This window comes from Cricetulus griseus, chromosome X, assembly GCF_003668045.3.
Source record: "Cricetulus griseus strain 17A/GY chromosome X, alternate assembly CriGri-PICRH-1.0, whole genome shotgun sequence".
Lineage (NCBI taxonomy): Eukaryota > Metazoa > Chordata > Mammalia > Rodentia > Cricetidae > Cricetulus > Cricetulus griseus.
In genome coordinates this window covers 20,277,835-20,297,296 of record NC_048604.1, presented here as the reverse complement: position 1 = coordinate 20,297,296, position 19,462 = coordinate 20,277,835, and the positions used below count along the sequence as shown (strand labels likewise).

General features: G+C 38.9%; 1 protein-coding gene across 11 annotated transcripts in view; it reads right to left on the bottom strand.

Annotated features, from left to right (window-relative positions):
* The window catches only part of Enox2 (ecto-NOX disulfide-thiol exchanger 2), a 260,352-nt gene extending 241,799 nt beyond the window's left edge, over positions 1 to 18,553 (bottom strand). For 7 of the 11 annotated variants that reach the window (XM_035450053.1, XM_027433459.2, XM_035450051.1 and 4 more), the window contains exons 1-2: positions 18,378 to 18,553; positions 17,052 to 17,111 (exon numbers count right to left, since the gene is read on the bottom strand). The gene's annotated coding sequence lies outside the window, so the exon portion shown is untranslated. The remainder of the gene's footprint in view (positions 1 to 17,051; positions 17,112 to 18,377) is intronic. The other 4 variants (XM_027433466.2, XM_035450054.1, XM_027433462.2 and 1 more) reach the window with 3 other exon arrangements.
* Between the last annotated feature and the right edge of the window lie 909 nt (positions 18,554 to 19,462).

The window sequence follows — 19,462 nt, the reverse complement described above, 5'->3', positions numbered from 1 at the left end:
GTAGCACTTCGCATTCATAGCCGGGATATTTTGAAATATATACTTATGAAAACCATTTATAAGTCCACTGAGCATAATATTACAACAAATTATCTTATTAGATGGAAAAATATTTTACATTACCCTTTAACTCAGACAATATTTAGTCCTCAAAACTTCAAATTTTACTTTCATTCACATTGGTATATAAATTCATTAAAACACTAGTGTCTATGAAAGAATATACTATTTCTGCAAATAACTAAATGTAGTCTCAACTAGTAGCATATGTCCAATTTACCCAGGATCCATTATCAGAAAGGCAGTAAGGTATAAGAGAGAAAAAATAAACACAGATTTTTTTCAATCAGATGATTTAATCTATGAGTTCAGGCTCTGCCACTCAGTAGGTTAAGACCTCAGGCAAGTTACTTATCCTCTGAGTCTTGGTCTCAGTTTTCTTACCTATAAAATACAGATCACGTCACCACAGTTGCCATGTAGGATTGTTATGAGCTTTAACTGAGAGTAGGAGTTAAATCATTGTAGAAATGTTTTACACATCCAGTGTAATCCAACAACTGTATTATAACTTTAATAGAATAAAACCATTAAAGAATTAGACAGATCCATCACTAACACACAAACAAAATGTAGCCATTAAGTAGCCACCTGGTTGAATTTGACATTGTTCATGAGCTCACCTTGAATTGAGAGACAGCAAGGGGATGCCACCCTTTCTTTTAATGTAAACATTATATTAACACAAAGAAGTGCTTCCCAGATCCAGTCACTCCAGGAGCATAATAAAGTCCAATATTTTTCACTGCCAGACATCTAAGCCAGTATTATCAGCACACAAGAAACCTCTGTATATTGAACAAAGCAATGTTTTCTATGAGACTATATCTATTTAGTTTATGGTGACAAAATGAGACATCTCTGGATTTAACCAGAGGACAACAACCTCAGCAACTTGTCACATTAAAATGTACAGATACAGCTCTTCAGGAGTCACGCCTGCATCGGTATATGAAGCAAACATATAGCAAGCACAACTTTCCAACACTTACAGAAAAAAAAACAACAACAACTGATAGCCAGGAAGGAAACCAAAGCCATAAATTCAAAGCAATGGGCTGCAGGGAGACTACACAAACCTGCTGTTGCTTTAATTGCAGACAATTCAATTCAGCAGCTGTTGGTCCAAGGACCAAGGTTCACTGTGTGCTCTTCAATGCAACCTTGAAATACTGTCACTCAGCCCCTCTCCACATCATCTGCATGCTGCCCAATTAATGAGGATCAAAATCAACTGTCAAACCATGCATCAAAACAGAATACGATATTTTAGCTTTTTCAAACAGGAGAGCATTCTTTTAAGAATGAAATAAGAATGTAGATGAAAGTCCTTGCCAATAAATGATATCCCACGTTATCAAAAAACATGTGGCTAGTGGAACTAAGCTCCTGTTGTGTTCAGTGTGGAAAGTGAAACTTTCTGAAGGTTTGTTATTTGTCTAACAGCTAGGTGTATAACAAGCCTTTAAACAGCATGCATAAGTGGGTGACCAGAGCCCAAGAGTTTACATTATTATGTGACAATATTTTTCTGAAAGCTTAAGTGAAAACTTAAGGAACATATTAGATCCAATGATATGTCACAATACTGTGGCTTAGGGATGGCATTTTAGCCTTGCTGTTCCCAGAATCTTTTGGTTTCTACCATGAAAATAAACAATAATACATATTCATCAGCCAAAGTTCAATACTGAAAGGAAAATAAATTCACGTAAAAGATGTGCTCTGGAATGGTTCCCATTAGAAGTTTTCTCACTCTTAACTACATGGAAATCCACACAACCAATTAAAAAATATAGGAGCTTAGAAACTCAAGAGAGAAACAACACACTGAGAGTTTAAAAATTGTTCTTTGCTTCCAAAACACTGTCTTGTGTGCAAACACTGTAGGCATTATCACATACTACCAGTTGCAGACGTAGGACTTTGGAAATTCAATACAAGAATACAGCAGAGAAGCGTACACGATTAAGGGATCGCGACTACCAATTTAACAGAAAACCCACATTTCACACAGCAATCTACCACACGCATAGCTAGGGAGTTTTATGCAGCTATTTAGCTTATTAGAATCCCATTTGTCTTTCAGTCCAGTAGGACAGGAAGAGAAATAAGAGAAAGAAATTCACTTTGAAACCAAAGGGAAATTTCAGAGAAAATAAAACATACTATACCTGTATATTGTACCAGGAACATTGTGACACTCTTCGGGGAACTGTTTCACGTTGTATCCTACCGTGAGTTATTCTCTCCTGACCCTCTTCCCTCCTCAAAAAGAAAAGCCAAAACACCCTAAGCCCCCACTACACACTATCCCTAAGCCGCACCCCCCATTGGTAGAAAAAAAAACACACAGCCAGGATTCGGCTCAGATCCGATGCTTCTGTTAAGCTCGGCTCCAGCCGAGCAACTGAGCTCCAGCAAGGGAGCACGGGGACGTGGATTCTGATGCCAGTAGCACTCCCGTCCACTTCACTTACACAAAAGCAGGCAGTGGAAAATCCAGGATCCTTGAAGACAAGGGCTGGAACTGCCTTTTATGAATTGCTATTACTGCATGTGTCCCCATCCATCTCCAATGACGGACACTTAGAGGCTGAATTGGGAGTGGAGGGGGTGGGGTGGGGGAGGTTGGAGAGCAGGTGGGGAAGCAATTAGCAGTATGTGCATTGGAGAATTCGTTCGGGATTTCATACATCAGTGCCTAAAGAAACAGCATGCAGTTGACAAATCAGAACTTTACGATTTGCATGCCTTAAAAGAAATCTTAGCTCGCAGCTCCAAAGAAAATAACACTTGCCCACACTTCCAGGGTATGGAAAGTCACCTCGATACTTTCTCTTTCCTCTGGCTACACTTGTTCCTGACAAATCAACATTCTGAATTAATATTTGCTCATTTTCCCTAAAGAATTACATTTAAAAGGCTGAGAGCAACGGAAGTATAAAGAAATTAAATTCTATTGACCATGACATCTCTTAACAAAAACACGAGAAGCTAATTATTTTAAGCCAACTTTTCATCCTTCCTCCCATTCTCCAGGTGCAGCTTCCACGCCTCTAATCAATCGATCATACAACGTCTGTGCATCTATTTAACCCTGAAAATAAATGTCTATCTAAAAACTACTTCATTAAAAGGAAAGGTGAAAATCCAAGAGCTATGTGCAAGACTCATTTGATAAGTCACCTTAAGAAGTCACTGTATCTGAAAGTGGTTTAGTTTTCTTCATCTGCTAAAGTGAAGCACACTTCATTAGACTGATTTTTAAAATTATCCATGAATAGAAACAGTAAGGAAGTACATTCTTATGGAGAAAATATGATGTACTTAAAGGCATACCTAGGGCTGGGTTTCAAGGAACCTGGATTCCATTTTTACAGTTTTGTGACAGCAGATGAGGAACTTCTCTGAGCTTGAGCTTCTGTATACATCCTGACTGCTACATAGGACAGGAGTTATCATATGAAGCTAATGAGATAACAGATATGGCTCCTCTGTCAATTGTAAAGGGACAGACAACTGTATGAGGTTATAATTACTGCACCATGAACCGGCTCCTGCTTCAATGACTTAAGTGAATCACCTCTCCCACATAAGGAAACTAAAAGGAAAACACAACTATAATTTCTTAAATCATTGTTTAATTCTTCAAATTTTCAAATTGGAATCATTGTTTGTGCTTAGAAGTCTCCAGAAGGGGATTTTTTTCAAAAGAAATATTTTAAAATGTAATCCATAATACATCAGCAGTTTGTCAAAGAAACTGTAGTCCCCAATCTCTTTCTAGAAAGTCTGTCCATTTTCCATCATAGGATCTGAGTTTTATGTCCCATCTAGAATGCTAACTACTGGAAAATAAATATCTCCTTTTGCTCAATCTTTCTATTTATCTGGCTTACCCTCTATGCCCAGTGTGTAGGAAAAGATTTGACTTGATTAACCAAGTCTAAATCTACAAGGTAAAAATTCAGTCATGTTTTCTACAGCTCTGAGCTGCCTTGATACTATATATACAGTGACCAGCTGGCTTATACTGGGACACAATTTTAGCACATGAAGTCCTGGGGTGACCACACCTGGGGTACTAAATGATCCAGGCAATGTTTGGGGACCTCCAGTTCAGCTAAATCCCACATGTCCTGATTTCCATCTGTATGGTAGTTACCCAAGTGTGTGTCTGTCCACATGGGACAAATGTGAAACAGCCAAAAAATGCAGAAATATCAGATGTCAGCTCATCTTGGCCCCCTCCAGTGCCATCTGTGTCTTCAAACAAGTGTTTAGTCCGATCTTTTCAATAAGAAAGAAAACTTTCTAACTGCTCTTTCAAATACCTTTGCCATTGCTGAAAATGCCAGTAAAACATTTCTCTGAAATCTATTTTAAATCAATGGGGGAAGTAGCAACATGCATCACAAAGGGTTACTTGACTAGTAACTAAAACCAAATAAGCCATGTAAAGGGGAAGAGAAGGAGAAGCTAGAAGGAGATGAGAGGAAACAGCAGAGGAAGAGAGGAGGAGAATAAGTGAGTTTTCCTTCTAATTACACACTTGCAGGGTCATTGTGAATGGCACTTTTTAGAACCAGAGCTGTAACCTAGCCTTCCATCTGCTTATGTGGATAAACAAGAGTGCAGAGTTTACTTCCCCTGGCATACAGAAAGCCAAGCACGTGGGGTACCAATCTCTAGAGGCCTCCCAACTACAACTGTCCACCACAGCCTCACCTCTGGCTGCCAGAACCCAACTTCAGCTTCCACAAAGGGACAAGAAAGAATGTCTGCATTTCAGAATCAGGGTGTTCCACATTTGAGCATCATAAATAACTTCCACAAATTCAAGTTTGAAATTCAAATCCCTCAAGTTCCTCAGAAGGCCGCACAAGTAAAAGGGAAAGGATTGGGAAAATGATTTGTCAGCATTGTTTCTTCAGTCAAAATATAAAGACCCTAACTATAAGATGACTGACAGACTATCCCAAAAGCAATGAGGTGAGGGGCAGCACATTTAACCCACACAGCAAGAAAAGAAATGAAACAATCAAAGCATCCTGACAAGAAGAAATAGCAAAAGCTACTGTTAAGCTTCCCTTACCCTGATTTGACGTTTTAAATGGCATCCTAAAGTGCTTCCCCTCAGTTGTCACCCCTAAACCTCATTGTTCTTTTCAAATAAATTAGGGTCATTAGTCATTTGGGATTCCAGGAATATTTGTCAAAAACAAAAGTCCCAGTGGAAGATTTCAAAGAACCAAGAATTGAACCAAACAATGGACTTCAATAGGGAGAAACATCACTAATTTGCTAAACCTTAAAATGAAAATATTAGGAGTGTAATTGCAGCTGGGGGTTGGTGTGTTAAGAGTATAATTGAAGCTGGAGGCTGGTGGCGCATGCCTTTAATTCCAGCACTTGGAAGGCAGAGGCAGACGGATCTCTGTGAGTTTGAGGCCACCCTGGTCTACAGAGTGAGTGCCAGGACAGGCTACAAAGCAATACAGAGAAACCCTGTCTGGAAAAACAAACAAACAAAAAACAGTGCAATCGAAGTAAAAAGTAATGAACTAATTTGAACCAGGACAAAGTTTCGTGTTTTTTGAATCCATCACACTTCACCAAAACCCTGAGAGAACAAACAGCTCATGTTTCCTGTAAAGAGCACCCTTTAAAGGCTGACTGACTTACTTAAAAACTCGAAAAGGAAGCAAAGAAGCAAAAACAAACAAACAAACAAATGATAATCAGAATGGACTCTGCCATTTTATTTTTTTAATTGTTTGACCTTGTTCAAGTCACTTCTGTTCTCTTAGCCTTACTTTGCTGGCTTGGAAATGGATGTGCTGAGATTGCCAATATTTCAAGCCTAATAGTTGCTGCCAATTGTAAAATTTAGTCTAGCAGAAAAAAATTAAATGACATCACAATTTGGCCCTAATAGCTAAGAAGCAGAGATACTGATCACAACTTCCTATGAGTTTACCTCTCTGGCTTGTTTTGAAATGTTAAACATGTTATACATGACAGTTAGTAGCTGGCCTAGTTCAGACTCAAGCAAAAAAAAAAAAAAAAAACCTATCCCAGCAGCAGTCTTTTTTTAAAAGATGTCTTCTCTAAAAAATGTTTTAGGAACACTTTGCTATCCTCATGTCAAAGTTATAGGTGAACAGTATGGTCCCCACAAAAAAATATGAAGGGAGGAAAATAATCTAAAATAAGGTGATCACCGATTGTATGCTAGACATGGCACGGTATTTTACATCATTGCATTAGTCAGTCCCCACAATACAGTGTTGTTTACGTATTATGTACATTTTACTAAGCAAAGAAAACTGGACAACTTATATTAAACGAGTGCTTAGTCACTCAACTGCATTGATAAGATTTTCAGCTCAAGCTACCAGAATTCATTATTATTCCAATATCACAGTGATTACGGCTCACTTCCTAAGTCAATCACACAATTGAAATTACTCGATAAATAAATCACATGCTGAGTCTATCCAGTCAAGGTAGATTTCCTTGTTTTTCTATTTGTCTTTTTAACCTTTGTTTATTGTCGTGTGGGGGGAGGGGGAGTAGAAGAGAAAGGGAGGGAGGAAGGCAAGGAGGGAGGGAGGGAGGAGGGAGGAGGGAGGAGGGAGGGAGGGAGAGGGAGGGAGGGAGGGAGGAAGGGAGGGAGGATGAACATAAATACCATGGCACAAGTGGAGATAAGAGGGAGTTGGTTCTCTCATTCCACTATGTAGGTTCCAGGAACTGAACTCAAGTCATCACTACTGGCAGAGAGTACCTTTACCCCTTAAGCCATTTTTCTGGTCCCTTGTTTCCTTGTTTCATTTCTGCTTTAAAATGTCATCTGATGATACACTGTAATGGTGGGGGCTATTAGGTTCTCCAGGCAGACAGATTTGAGTTTCTTGTTCTGGCTTAGGGACCTGACAGAGCTAAGTATCAAGTTTCCTTGGCTGGCAAATGGAGAAAATAGTGTGTCCTCAGGTTTTTGTAAAGTGTCACTGATGTGATGGCAGCTAGCACAATACTGGGCACAAAATTTCTGCTCAATACAAGCAGATTCAAGGTCTCTTTGTATTTTAAGTGACACAGCAAAAGAAGGAAATGTTTGGTATAAAGAAAAAGAAAACTAGACTTAAAGAGCTCATGTGCTCTTAGGCATAGCACAGATAGAATTAGAAAGCACCCCACCAACAACCTCCAAAATTAAGTTACACTATATGATAAATGAGAGCAAAATGAATGATTTAATTGGTGATTTTTAAGCAACAACAAGAAGACTTGCTATGTGCTACAACTAAGCAATAATTGTGTCTAGTTTCCTAGAACGACTGCTTCTAAATTGAGAGGTAAGAAAATAAAGGCACTGCTTGAGTGCTTAGGGAAATTTAGCATCCTTTTCCCATAATACTTCAAGTCCAGACTGACTACCTCCCATTCAACTGTGGCCTTCTCATACACTCCTTTCCCCCTCCCTTCCTATGTGTATTCTAACTTCTAGTATTCCTTGCCCTGGTCTAGCTCTGTCTCTGCTCAACAACTTCAAGTGGTATTTATGGACTATGTATCTGGCACTGCACTGGATGAAACAAGGGAACATATCAAAATTAATTAAAGAGATACATGCTTCATTGAAACACAGATCTAAGACACCCAGGCCGATTAGAGTTTTGGCAATGTGGCAAATGCATGTGTAATTGAAGGTTTGATTGATTTCAGAGCACAGAAACCTTTCTTAATGTAGCTAATGATATAACACTGAAGAATTTAGAAAATCTGTACTGATGGCTAAACTTAGTTTGAAAGGGATGGGTAATGAAGATACTAAAAAGAAATACAGGGACTGGCAAGATGGCTGAGCAGGTAAAAGGCACTTACCACCAAACCTGATGATCTGAGTATGATCTCTGGAATCCGCATGGTGCAAGAAGAGAACAGTCGCTCACAAGCTGTCCTCTGACCTGTGTACATTGCAGTGGCACACACATGCACACGCACACGCACACACACACACACAATTTAAGTTCAAAAGCCAAAAACATGATTAATTAGTATATGAGTGCTCACTGTATAGCTTTTCCAACTTTCCTGTTACATTTGAAATTTTTCATAATTAGAGGTTAAGGATAAAGAGTGTGGCTTATTAAACTTCAAATTTCCAAAAGGAAATAGTCATACATTACAAAAGCATGAGGCAATTAGGGCAAAATTGGTGATTCTGAATGAATGGTATGTAAGACCTATTATACAACTACTTTTTTCAATACTTAAAAGTGCCTTAAAGGACTAGAGAGATGGTTGTGTCAGGGGCCATAGCTTTGGGAGTGGGGTAAAAATTAGAGGCACAATGGGGCTTTCTGCCTACAGGTCTAGGTGGAAAATGTGAATTCCAAGAAAAAGGAGACCCTGCCTGAAAGTAATAAGGCAAAGAGTGATACAAGAGAACAACAGGTACCTTCCTCTGGCCTCTACCCATGCAAATATAAGCATGCTTACCAGTATAAACATATTTGTATAACACACACACACACACAAAACAAAGTTTAAAGGCAGTTTGTAGAGCAATGACTCCTTTCATTCAGTATCTCACTTGTCATTTGAAAAATTTTATTCATGTATTTATTGGTTGATTGCTTTGCTTTTTTTTTTTTTTGAGACAGTATCTCATTATGCACCCCAAGCTGGCCATAGAACTCACTATTTAACCCGGGCTGGCCCTTGAAGTCATGACGATCATTATGCTTCTATCTCCCAAATGCTAAAAGCACAGATATATGACACTTGCCTGTTTCAGTAGCCATTTCTAGAAGAGGCCTATGGTGGTAGACAGTGAAAAGAATGGAGGAAAGGCAGGAGAATAACAACAATCAACCAATAGAAGGGCCGTGGATGCGCTAGTATATTTAAGACACTAGAGGGGACTCGGAGTTTTCTTTTTTTAAAATTAGTCACTGCCTGGAGCAGGCTAACAGTATAGATGAAGAAATGCCAAAGTGCTGTCTGAAAGGCTAACTGGCTGGAACAGAGTTCTGTTAAGAGAGAAGTATAAATATTGGAAACAGACTGGAGCCAAATTGCAGAGAACGCCAGGCTGAAGAATCTGGCCTTCCTCCTAAGGATAACAGGAAGCTATTTATGGTTTCTGAGTCAGGGAAAGAAAATTAACTAAAACTGATTAGCTAAATAGTACAATTTGTTTAAGCAAATGTACCTTCAACATGCACTCGGCTTAAATCTATATACATCTGGCCCTTGTATTTCCCACATCTGAACATGGGCTATAGAGATTCCCAGCATCATGGACACTGATGGCTTTTCAAGCTGCCTCTTCCTTACATATATTCAGCTTATGTCCCTCTCCCTCCTTGTGCCCTCAACTTGCCTGTCTTGCTGACTCAGCAAGCAATAAATAAGCTTCACATAATGTTTTTGAAATGAAGCTGCTGGGCTCTGAAACTGATTTCCTTTGTGATAATCAAACCCCAATTGCTGCAAGGATCACTGATTTGAGGTGGAAAAACTAAAAATTCAACCAAGTGACATACAAAGGGATACAGGAATATATGTCCTGTGTGTGCAAGGCAACAATATTATTCTCTGTATATTGAAAGAAAGCTTAATGGAGGTGACACTGCTTGACAGTGGTCAGTGATTAGAATACTTCTTTAAAACTGCCAAATCACAAAGCGGACTTTTTTCTGTCTCCTTCCCAGCCTCTAATCCAGTCATGTTACTCCCCTACTTAAAACCCTGTGCTATCTCACCCCTTCGTGCCTATGAGACAATGACCACACTTAGTAGCAACCCATTTCCCTCATTAACTTGCCACAGCACACCTTCTAAAACTCCTAGTCTGCATCTGTCTGTCACATCCCTCGTAGATTACATACATTATCATACCTTTGCTGCAACCTTCCATGTTCACCGAAACTTCTTTTCATGTGATGGTCTTCCTGCTAAGACTCCTTGCTAGCCACTTCTTTTCTACTTAGACTCTAGGCAAATCCTGCCATCCATTCATTATGACTCAGCAAAGTCAGAGCTTTGGTCGACAGGTTGCCCATACCCAGCAGTAATCCCTTTCACTGTGTTTCTAGGGAGCATTGTGTACATCTCTCTTTTTGAGCATACTGTGTATAATAGAATATAACCACTGCTTTGAGTTCTATCACCTCTGCTAGATGGTGAGCTCATTAAGATGGGCAGAGATTATATATAATTCCACATTATATTTCCAGTGCTTAGCAGGAGGTCCAAACCTTTATAAGTGATCAAATGTTCATCAAATGAATAAGTCTGAATAGCCAAAGTTCTTTGATTTCAAATCAGCATCTTTTCAAAAACTAATATTTGGCTAGCAGAAAAAGAAATGAATGGTTATTACTGTGGCATTTTCATACATGTATATTATTATACTTTATTCTTTGCTCATTAGCTGGCTTCTCTCCCACCCATTCTTGCCAGTCCCCTTCCTCATGTCCCCAAATAGTCCCCCTTTTGCTTTCATGACACATTTATTCCACTGCCGTCGGCATCCCCTGAAAGGTGAAAATTAGAATACTATGCGACCAATATAGTACCAGGGAAGTGTGTCTGAGGGCACAACTAAAGAGGAAAAAGGAGGACTATCATCAGGTCTTCTTGTGGGGTTGTTTCTATCCCAGGAAATTCTCACTGGCAGTTGTTGTTGCTAAAAGGAGCAGCTGGAGCAGATGAGAGGGGGCCTTACCAGGGAGTTCCCCATCTTTGTTTTTCTCAGTATGCCACTGAAACAATATCGTTTATATACCATTCTCCCTTTAATGCTTCAGCTTCTCTGAATTATAGCCAAACTTTCATTTGTGCTCTGCCAACAGATGTCTTTGGACCAGCCCTGTTAATGGATAGTCATTGAATGTTGTCCAATTTTTATTCTCACCTATCATTATTATGCCAAGGAGCAATATTTTGAAGGGACCACTAAAGAAAAACATCACATATAGAAGGGGAACAGAGCTTTAAAAACAGTCTTTGTTCCTCCTGTATCACCAGTGCCTTTCACTGTATCTCCATCTTACAATGTTTTATATGCTGTTACCGGGCAAGTTTAAAAAAGGAAAACTGAGGCCAGCAAAGCATCATACATTGTAGGCAAGAAATAGAAGAAACAAAGCTGAAGACTGGAATATAAATCTTTAGGTATATGATCAGTAGCCACTTCTGAAAAGTAAACATTGGAGCTGTTTCTTAAAACTTAGCACAAAGTAATTAGCCTTTTTTAAAACTAAACTGAGGTGGTTTGCTAAACTTAAAAAAAAAAAAGAAAGAAAAACAACTGAGTCTGTTTTGATCTTCAAAAATGTCAAACTGGTAAACACTTGACTTAGATATAAATCTAAGGGCCAAGTCTTGCTTGAGGAAGATTTAAGACACATAAAATTTGTCTGAGGTGTCTGCCAAATCTGTGCAGCAGAGACAGGAACCCTGGAAAAGCTGACACAATCATAATTCTCACAATACCAGCAAGCTTGTGCTGGGCTGGAGCCACAAAAACTCACCCTTCCTTAGGTAATACTGTTTATAAACAGACAAGTACAGCATTTGCTTATCAGCTATCTGGTAGCTCACTTTTACCTAGATATCCCTCAGAGGGAAGTGAAGGGAAAAGAAAATTGACCCCCCTTCTAGCATACGGCCCAATTTTCAGCTGGGTAAATTTTCATTTAGGTGATGTGCTTGCTTGTTAAGTATTCTCTTCCAATAGTTATTGAACATTCATTCTATAATACCTCTGTCTCTTTGTCTGTCTGTCTGTCTCTGTCTCTAACACACACACACACACACACACACACACACACACACACACACACACACACACACACACACACACACCTACCTCCAAAGACATCAAAAGGAGTATTTATGAGTATCTGGTGCAGAGCCTAGCACCGTCATTCAAAATAATAAGCCTGCGATAAGTCACTGAATAATATGAAACCCTAAATGCAATTTCAATGCTGAACTAGAGAATTACAGATTCTTTTTTACTAGTATATAGGCATATTAATTGTAAAACTAATGGGCTTAAAAGGGATATTGTAGTCTATGCAAAGCAATATTATTTCATTCCCAAATGATTTGTACTCATAACTTTTGTCCTCTAAAGATCATTCATTTTTACATAATGGTTATTATTTGTAAAACAATGAAGGAGAAATCATGCAGCAAGATACTAAGTGACTATATGGCAACTAACATACTTTTGTACAGAAAAATTGATATCCAACATTCATGCAATTGTATGTCATTATGGTAATCCCCTACATATGTCCAAGATCACTTAACACAAGAATATAGTGCATGAATGGGCTATATTCTGTAAATAGGATTAACTGTAAAATTCAACCAAGATCTTCCCTAGGGATAGATTACTGAAAAATGCATTTAAAATGACGCTTAAAAATTATAACCAATAACATTGGTCCCCATGACATGCACTGCTTATTGTACACTCAATTCTATCACATTTTTCTCTAGCTTTCTGCTGGTATCCCCATTCCCAAAGACAGACTTTCAAGAAAGAAACAGAGGAATTGGAACTATTCCAACTCCCTTCCATGAAGTGTTAGGTGAGTAAGAAAAGATTTCTATATATTAACTATATAGAGAACCATTACATAGCGAAAGTGTCAGTTTGAGACTGTTGTTGCTATGCTGTGATCCCATATAAGGATCTGCAAGAAGTCTATGTAGAGTGGCAAATCAGAAGGTACTTCAGGATAGTGCAAAGGGGGATTAATGGGTTTTCTTAACAAAGTTTCTTCTTATAAGAACTTTTCTTCTATCAATTATTGAAACTAGTCTTCCCTATCTGTAAAATAGTACTAATTTTTTTTGAGACAGAGTCTCACAGTTTAGCTCCAGCTGGCCTGGGACTTATATGTAGATCAGGCTGGACTCTAACTCACAGAATTCTTCCTGCTCCTGTTACATCCAGCTTAAAATAGTAATACCCATTGAACGTATTAAATATGCTTGCTCTGAGGCTAAAATACCAGTATTTTGTGTGTTATACAACAATTAGCCTATAGAATCCACATCAGCATTTGGTCAACTATAAACATTTCACATCTGCCTGACAGTGGCCTACAATCCCAAGAAAAACGTAAGTTATAGGAAGAAAAAGTGATGCTAGTGCAGCTGATTTGCAAAGCTTTCATCAGCCAGCCTGAAGAAATTTGGATAGTATCCTAAAGAAAATGAGCAGCCTTTGAACTATTTATATGGAGGCTAAAAAGAATTAGATTTGTGATGTATAAAAAAAATAAATCTTTTATCTGTACAACAGATGGGAAGAGAGTTGGTGTGGAGGCAGTAGAAATCCAGGCTAGAAATCCTGTGTTTGTGTTGGCTGGTAAGCACACCCACACTAAAGCAATGGAAACAGTGGTAGACAAGAAACAACTATTTTAAAATAAGTTTACAAAATTAAAAAATAAAGTATGATGAAATTATCTTTAAAAATAAAAAAAACAAATGTATCCCTGGAAAATATAGGACAATAAACATATACAAAGTAGAAGTTATATGTAATCTTATCATTTGTAGCAAGCCCCTATTTCTGTATATTTAACGGCACAGTCATTTTCCTGTGTGTGCACACAAAGATTTATGCAGCATGTATAACATATTACGTATGTTTAAGTTGGAATCTGCTACACTACAGTGGGTGTTTTATGGCCTAAATTTTCTCTGGATGTATCACAAACAAGTTTGCACATCATACAAAGTACTTTGGCACCATCCAATGATGTGGCTACTTAATGATCCACAATTGATTTCATTCAAACTTCCAGTACTGGGTATTTATGGTGTGATTTCTTTCCTCTATTTGTCATGATAAACAGCTCTAGGGTAGCTTAGAGCTAAATTTAAGGAAACATGGTTGCTTCCTCCGAATACAGCACTAGGACTTGATGACTTGTTAAAGACTATGTTCAGTTTTAGGATTTCTAACTCAATACTGACAAGTTACTTTTTAAAAAGGGCTGAATAAAATTATCACCCCACTACCAATGTGTCTGACCAAGAGAAGCTGCATTTAAAACTAATGCCAAAGATAAGTCAAATGGACTTGGCAGCTAAAGAAGATGTTTCTTAGGAAAGTAACAAGAAAGGAGAAATGTAAACCCTGTCAATAGAAGTAAAGCAGGTGTAAAACAGGGTTAAACTATGACAGAGACCAAGATAACAAAAATGTCTAAAAATGAAGCAATAGTGAAAGTATGAGAATCTGAATTGTTATATTCAATAAAAGTAGCACAGGCAGCAAACTGCTCTGTCTGTTTACAGTTTTTAAATATCCTGTACTACTGAGGTCCATAGTTGCATCTATGTGAAGATTTGTTACTTTTTGTTATATAATAACCACTTGTTAGATGTCTACTGTTCCAAGTTTCCAAGTATAGAGATGAATGACATGTTATTCCTGCCCTTGAAGAGCTCACAATCTATTGAGAAAGAAACATCCACAGAACAGCACACTACAGTATGATCTCATCTCAAATAGAAGTAGTATGAGTCCTACAGAAGTGAGAATACTAGCCTTGCCTTGTGTATGCATTCATGCATATGTGGAGTGTTTATTGGAAAGGCTTCTCAGAGACACTCATGTTTTAATTGAATTTTGAGGGTTCTCGGTAACACTCAGCGAGGCAAGAGGAGTGCTTTTGCCTAACCCAAATCCACTCTCTTGAACAGTAACAATCCCCCTACACTGTTACCTTAAGGCACGAAATAGCATGCTCTGGCAATGTTACACTCATCATAAAATATAAAGAACATGCAAGTGGAAACACTAATAGAACAATATTTACATGTACCAATTCCTACTAATTCTAACCAGGAACTATGTCTCAAGCTTGTTTCCTCCTCTCCTATGTCACTCCTTATGATCTCTCTGAAGGAAAGCGTCCTACTTTTTTTTTTTTTTTTTTTTTTTTTTGGTTTTTCGAGACAGGGTTTCTCTGCGTAGCTTTGGAGCCTGTCCTGGCACTCACTCTGGAAACCAGGCTGGCCTCAAACTCACAGAGATCCACTTGCCTATGCCTCCTGAGTGCTAGGATTAAAGGTGTGCACCACCAACACCTGGCTTGAAAGCATCCTACATGTATACTGATCATGTCCACCTCCAGTACATCCTTTCCACTGTCACCTTACAAATGGGAAAGCCCTCTCATGGTTCTCCTTTCCTGAAAATGTTGAGGATTTTGTCTATTGCAACTTTATTACAACTTTATTTCTTTTTTATTTAAATTAAAAACAATCCTCTGTTATATGTCAATCCCAGTTCCCTCTCCCTCCTGTCCTCCCATGCCCCCCACCATCTCCCCATCCCACACTCCCATCCACTCCTCAGAGAGGGTGAGGCCTCCCATGGGGAATCATCAAAGTCTGTCACATCACAACTTTATTTCTTACATCCAATAGTAAGAGGTTATAACTTGGCCATAGTTAATTATTCATACTATTACTAAGTATTTGTCTTGAAATCAACTTGAGACTAGTGTATATTCTTTTATTAAATCCTATGTAACTAGGGATTGATGAATAATCTAGTTTTTTTATCAGATACATTCAAATATGCAACTAATGAAATTTAGTATGTGTGTGGAAGCACAATGTAACTACCACTGATCAATGCACGGCATTTCAAGTCAGTGGGCCTGTGGGAACACTTTCATATTTCTTAGTATTGCAGTTGAGTCTCCAAAAATCACTCTCAAAATTCTGTAGCATACAGAATTTTGCTTGAACCTACCTTGTCCCAATCTCCGTACCTGCTATGATGAACTGTTCATATTGGAAAAAACACACACCCCACTCTTACAGAGACACATGTCTTTCACTAACTGATTCCTTTATCTCCATGGTTCCTTTCTACCTTTCTTTGCCTGGAAAATTCATTACCCTCCAAGACCCATCATGTCACCTCCTCACAAAAGCCCCAGCACACACACTCTCTCTCCTCTCTCTCTCCCTCTCCTCTGGTTAGCAATTCATTCTTCTATCCCACCCCAATGCTTTGTGCCTGTTTCTATTCTCACACATTTTTTTTTTACTCTATTGTATCTCAGAATTGTGGTCACCTAGCTCCCCTAGACCCAGCCAGGGTTCACACCTTGCATTTTCTTGCATCTTCTATACTTCATGTGTGCTCAGGTCACAGAGGACATCTAGTATCCTGGCTCTCTTTTTAAAAGCTGAAATGAAATAAAACCCCCAAAACTGTCTAGATCTAAATGGCTTAGAGGTAGGACATATTTTTTTGTACAGAATCACCTAATTCAGAAAAAGATATACTGACTATAATTTTGGCAGACATAATCAACTATGGTTATAATAGCAGTTAAGCTAATTTGGTATTGGCAACTACTTTACAGCAGACACGCTCTAAAATAGAAATGCAAAATGACTCATTTGGGTTTCTTCCAGGATGATCAATTGTACCTTACAGTAATATTTCCTTGCCACAAGTGGGAAATCAAGAACAAAACTTCACAACAGGACTAGGAAATCATGGGAGGAAAGAGCGTAGGGCTTCAAGCCAGAATTCTGTACACTGAAACTCTACCTCAATTATCTCCAATCTATGTGACTTCAGGTATTTGCTTAAAATCTGCATTTTTAGTTTCTTCTGGAGAAATCATGGAAATAACAGTATATATGTTATAAGACACCTCAGATAATGTCACGAAGTGCTTGTGAAGAAGCCTGGGATATTATGTTGGCTCAATAACTAGGAGTGATCAGTATCACCTAATTGGATGACTACAATGCAGGTAACCTGCTGTACAAGGACAACAGACTCATTTCTTAAGAAAATATGTTCATTGCACTTTGCTTTCTAATTGACAAGTACAGGTTGTGGCTAGGAATAGCCACAAAAAAAATCTACAAGACAAAAGTTTCTCCTTATATTTAAATTAAACTCACACCTGGAACATACCACCACACTTCTTTGTGTTCTCCAAGAATTGATCTCAAATCAGGTTCCCCTAGGATGAAAAGGAAAATCACCCAGTCTTAATTTTTTGTTCTTAATTTTATTCACTAGAGTAAAATTCAAACTTTGTGTATTCTTCAACCTGCCATGTTACTACAATCCCAAGCATTAATTCCTAGTATTTCCCAGCTGATACCTCTTCTATAATCAGATGTGCCCCTGCCACACAGCCCTCTTTTGTATGCCTTCTTGTTAATGGCTGACCCCTGCATCAGAAAGCATGCTCTTCCTCCTTCGCTCATCTCAAATTTCCTTTATTCCATTGGAGCCCAGATTAAAGGTGACCTCCTCCACACAGCCTTTTAGGATTGCTCTAAAAGAAGGGTAAATTTCAAGACTTCTGCAAGTTCTGAGTTAGGCTAGAACTTTCACAAATCAGCTTCTCCCTCCTATCTATATGCCCTTCCACTAAGCCCTGAGCACTTCTGCACACATTTGTAATAAGCAATAATTAATGCAATGTGTTTCACGGTCTACTGTGTTCTGTAGACATTGTGCCCTTTAAAAGTTTATCAACATTGGTGCTAACTAGTCTTTTCTGGAAGCTGTTTAATGGGTCCAATTTCCCGTCTACTCTCACCAAAACACGGTACTGAACCTTAATTACATATTTCTAAAGGAAAGATTTCTTTCTTCTGCTCACTATGCCTTCTAGAAATTGAAAAACACCCTTTCCACTCCAATGACTAGTTGAAAAGGCCAGTAAGAAAGATGAGCTTATTTTTTTTTTAATTTCATCATCATGAAGCAGAAATGGAAATTTGACAGAAAGTGTGTGTGTGTGTGTGTGTGTGTGTGTGTGTGTGTGTGTGTGTGTGTGTGTGTGTGTGTGTGTGTGTGTGTGTGTGTGTGTGTGTGTGTTAGATTTTAGTGGCTGGTGTTCAAACCTGAACTGTAAATTGAGTGAAAGAGAAAACAGAGCACCTAACTCCTGCATAAAGGAATGAGTCCCGATGCCACTTAATGAAGACTCTCTCAGCCCTAACATTATGAAGTAGCACGTGCTGGATGATGTGGGGAGATGGGCGAGTTGTGGTAGGAAATAAAACAAAAGAGTTGTTTTGTGCATGCTTGTGTTCTGGATGTTCCGGCAACTGATGCCCACCCCGTGACTCCCAGGGACACCCCCACCCGTGAAGTGGCGGAGTTGGGCGGAGTTAGGCGCCAAAGACAGCAGCCCCGGAAGCACCCTCCTCCCAAGGCCCTCTCGGTCCCACAGTCCCCAGCCTCTGCCACTCGGGCTTTCTGCCTCGCTGACCTCCAGCTCCCCGGCTACCGGCTACCGAAGCTCTACTCCTTAAACAGCCGCGGAAAGTCGGGCCCGCTTGGAAGCTCCTGGACCCGCAGTACCCTTGCAGCACCACATGCCCCCACAACTGTCTTCCCAACTCCGAACCTTCTGCTAGCCGGCCTAGGCCAAGCAATGGGGCCCAATGGCTGCACTTTAACCTACAGGGTGGCTACCTTTCCCATTGGCTAATGGTCACCCGGGAAGCCCAAGGCCTCAGCGCATGTCCTCATGGGAAATGTAGTTTGAAGTAACTGGAGCCTGGTCTTCCTTGGAACTATCCAATACTGACATTGGTGGAGAGACTCAAAGGATGCGAGTGGATTGTGGGAGATGAAGTCAAGATAGTTCTTCTAAATACCCATGATTCTTCTAACACCAAGATTCCGATAATCCCTTGAGTTCAGCTACAGGAGAGTATTCTGGGTATTGTAGTTTAGTGTGTACAAGCCCTCAAACTAGTTTAGAGTACAAAGAGTTTGCTGAGGCAAACTGACATTCTAGAGTCTTTGGAATGCTTTAAAAAAATACTTGTGTTTTGAGAAAACCATGTTTACATTGTGTTATGATTTGACATTCTCATTGAAGTCTGAGTATGGTTGATTTTTTTTGTTTTGTTTTTCAGGCAAAAAGCCGCTATCTAGCATAAAACTGGCCTTGAGTAAAAGATCCTACTGCTTAAGCGTCTTGAAACACAAAACTACACAAATGTGATATATATATATATATATATTATATATTTATATATAATATATATATTTATTATTCTGCTAAGCTAAAATTTTTACTGAAACGATCCAAAAGCACAGATTAAAGCCAATTCATCTATGATAGGTGACCTCACTACCCAACACGCAGCAATAGACAGGTCGTCTGGACAAAAACTAAACAGAAGAATTCTAGGACTTAAATGACATCATAAATCAAATAGACCTAACAGACACCTACAAAACTTTACAGATACTAAAAAGTACAAGTTCTTCTCAGCAACCCATGGAAATTTCTCCAAAATTAACATGTTAGAACATGTTAACAAGTTGAAACAAATAAAGGAA